The 3657-nt window shown below is 45.2% G+C and overlaps 1 pseudogene; it reads left to right on the forward strand.

Moving 5' to 3' along the window:
* The first annotated feature begins 218 nt into the window (after positions 1-218).
* LOC138821784 (large ribosomal subunit protein eL33-like) lies at positions 219-570 on the forward strand (annotated as a pseudogene).
* The last annotated feature ends 3087 nt before the right edge of the window (positions 571-3657 follow it).

A 3657-nucleotide genomic window follows, 5' to 3' on the forward strand; every position in this document is an offset into this window, starting at 1 on the left:
AGAACCAGAAGTGACATTGTGGTTCAAAGTAGTAGAGCTCTAGCCTTGAGCAAAAGAGCTCAGGGACAGCATCTAGTCCCGGAGTTCAAGTCCCACAACTGACAAAACATAAAGTAGTAATAATAAAAATAAAGAACCAGCTAAACTCTAGGGGCAAATAATTAAGGCTGGTTTGTTCTCTCCCTTGGAGAGGCCTGCTAGGAACAGGACTTCTAAAAGGCAAAATGTCTGAAAGGCTGTGGTGCAAGGCCATTTCTGCTGGCTATAAGTGGGGTCTCCGGAACCAAAGGAAGCATGCAGCTCTCCTTAAAGTTGAAGGTGTTTATGCCCGGGTGATACTGATTTCTCCTTGGCCAAGAGATGTGCTTATGTATACAAATCAAAAAACCACAGTGAATCCTGGCAGCAAACATAACAAAAGCAGAGTAATCTGGGGAAAGGTAACATGTGCCCATGGAAACAGTGGCATGGTTCATGCCAAATTCCAAAACAACCTTTGTGCTAAGGCTATTAGACACAGAATCCGTGTGATGCTGTACCCCTCCAGAATTTAAACTAATGAAAATTAAATAAAGTATACCTGGGCTCTTGTAAAATACATAAATAAATAAAAATAACCACTCTCATGTTGACCAATGCAGAAAAGAGGATTTCTCCCAAAGGAATTGGGAATTGCAGCAGGAAAGTCAAGTTTGGTATTAGAAGCCAAGAGAGAAGAAATGTCCATCAAAGCTTTTCAGGAGCACTAAATTGTCCTCTTCATTCAGAAGCTGGCTTGACTCAACAGAGTTCATTGTTTTCTTAGTGTGTGTGTGTGTGTGTGTGTGTGTGAACTCAGGGCCTTAGGCTTACGAGGTAAGCATTTTACCACTGGAGCCCTTACCCCAGTCCAACAATCTTTCAAGAATAGGTTTTGAAACTTTTCTCGTTTTCATTTTGAGGAATCTCTTTCAAAATACTTCCGACCATGTAGGAAATTAATCAAGAGCATGATCCACTCAGGCATGCACATCCCTTCCAAGTTGACATTTTTTAAAAACCAAGTTGAATTTTCATATTTTTATTATCAAAAACATGTCACAAGTCAAACCTTAAACTGCTTCATTGGCTCCTCTTCCTTCCCCTCTGGTTTCTTAGATATGAAAAAGAGAAAATGTGATACAGCAATGCTTCAAGAGAAAAATGTCCCTAGCCATAGTACAACAACAACAACAACAACAAAAATCTCCCTTGGAGGATGAGTGGTAGGAAGGAGAGCTACAGGGAAAGAAAAGGGACAACTGTTGAAACAAAAATGGAAAAATGATTCAACTACCGCTCACTGGGCGCCTGCCCTGTGCCAGACAGTGTGTGCACTTCTTCCATGCATTCTGCTGCACAAATCACAGATTTCAGTTACTGACTAAATGATGACTGAGGAACAGGGTGTCAAGCAGGGCAGAGGGAGGTGGTATGTGATGTTGCTGACTCTCTAGGCCTGCGTTCCACCCTCCCATCCTCATCTGAGAACCCCGTGGGGCGTGGCTTCCCTCACCACTACTCTGCACCCTCTTTCAGCTTGGAGCAATTGACTAGAAGCCTGATGGGCCTTGGCCTTGATCCCAGAATCCACCAATCACAGAGCCACACTCTCCCAGCTTACCTTTCTGTCATCACCTCCAGAGAGACCGGCATACACAACAGGTGTGTGTGTGTGTGTGTGTGTGTGTGCGCGCGCACGCGCGCGCGCGTGCATGCACTAGCGTGAGTGCACACATGTACATGCACTTCCCCATAGATAAGTCCAGACAGTAACATCTTGTCTCTGTGCTCACCCTGTCACCCACCACAGCAGATTATGTTGGTTTATGGAGTACGGGGATTGAGGTCAACTCAGCCCCCAGCCTCCCATGCAGTCAATACCCAGTCCAAGCTTACTGACTCCATCAGTCCATTTTCAGTTGCTAGTACAAAGTACCTGAGTGAGGGAATTTTATACAGAAAAAGGGTATTCTAACTCACACTTTTAGAAAGTCCAAGATTAGAGAGCCCATGTTGGCTATTACCACATCATAACAGATGGTCCTATGGTGGGAATGCACAGAAGAAAGCCAGACCACATGGAAGACAGGAAGACAGAGTCTGGTCTGGTTCTCTTATCTACTGATTTTATGATTTCTTTATTAGCATCTATTAGTTGTGACATTTTCATACCTGCATACTCCATCAACCTTACCCACTCTGTCAGTCTTCCTTATCCTCTTCCTCCTGCTTAAAACAATCTTAACAAGTTTTTGTGTTCTATTTTCACATATGCAAATGTATTTTGGTTATATCCACTCTTTGCCTTTCCCCTCCCACAACAGAGCCTGCTTCACTCTCCTGTCACTCATTTCTTCCAGTGTGCACTAGTTGTACCAAAGCATTTCAGTGTACATATGTTATACAGAAATCAGTTAGCTACATCTCACTCTCTGAGCATTCAGCTTAATCAATGCCTTTGTCTTTTTATTTTATTTTTTTGTTGGTCATGGGGCTTGAATTCTGGCCTGGACGTTGTCCCTCAGCTCCTCAGCTCAAGGCTAGTGCTCTACCACTTACAACACAGCACCACTTCTGGTTTTCTGAGTGGCTTATTCCTGCCCAGGCTGGCTTTAAACCTTGATCCTTAGATCTCAGTATCCTGAATAGCTAGAATTACAGGCATGAGCCACTGGCGCCCAGCACCTTTCTGTCTTAATCTTAATCTTGGACACTTTTTTTTTTTTTTTTTGTCAGTCATGGGGCTTGAACTCTGGGCCTGGGCACTGTCCCTCAGCTCTTCAGCTCAAGGGGAGTGCTCTACCACTTGAGCTACAGAGCCACTTCCGGTTTTCTGGTGGTTTATTGGAGATAGGAGTCTCACGGTCTCTCCTGCCCGGGCTGGCTTTGAACCTCGATCCTCAGATCTCAGCCTCCTGAGTAGCTAGGATTACAGGCGTGAGCCACCAGTGCCCGGCTTCTTGGACACTTCTTTACCTAATGACATCTATTTCATTTTCATGATTTTCCTAAGGCAGAAGCCTGATTATAATGGTAGTGCTGGCACACAGGTTCAAGTCCCCAGTGAGAAATAGGTTATGAGGGCAGGGTAGGTGCTGGTGTGACCACATTGAATCTTCTGTGCTAGGAGAAAGCAGAGATGCTGTCCCAGTGGGACAGAGGCAGGAGGGGAAGGACATGGGTGGTCAAGGCATCAATCAGCAAAGACAGCTCAGAATCCCAGGGCTCTCATTTGAGTTCCTGTATGAATGGAGAAGGTTCTGTTGGCAGCTTGGGGCCATAAAGGCCATGGGTCTGTATCAATGAAAGACAGGATCCGTTATGCACAAGACTTAGTCACACAAATTGAAGTCTACTACAAATGGACCCTCAGCACATGGAGCCAAACTCTCAGGACATAAGAAGGCATAGGCAGTAGGCAGGCTTCCTATGGCCAGCTTCCCTTGAATCATTCTCTCAGCCAAGGCTTGAGGACATCACCCAGATAACCTGAGTGAGAAAATGAAAAACCAAGTTCAAAGACAAATCTGTTTCCAGGCCTTCAAGGTGGATGACAGCCCCTAAACACGGGGATGGGGTAGGGGAGAGGTGGAGGGCTACAGTGGCTGCTCCCATGAGAAGAGAGAAAGCAGGGCA

Source organism: Dipodomys merriami, unplaced genomic scaffold (genome assembly GCF_024711535.1).
Source record: "Dipodomys merriami isolate MVZ:Mamm:240054 unplaced genomic scaffold, mDipMer1.0.p SCAF_94, whole genome shotgun sequence".
Classification (NCBI taxonomy): domain Eukaryota; kingdom Metazoa; phylum Chordata; class Mammalia; order Rodentia; family Heteromyidae; genus Dipodomys; species Dipodomys merriami.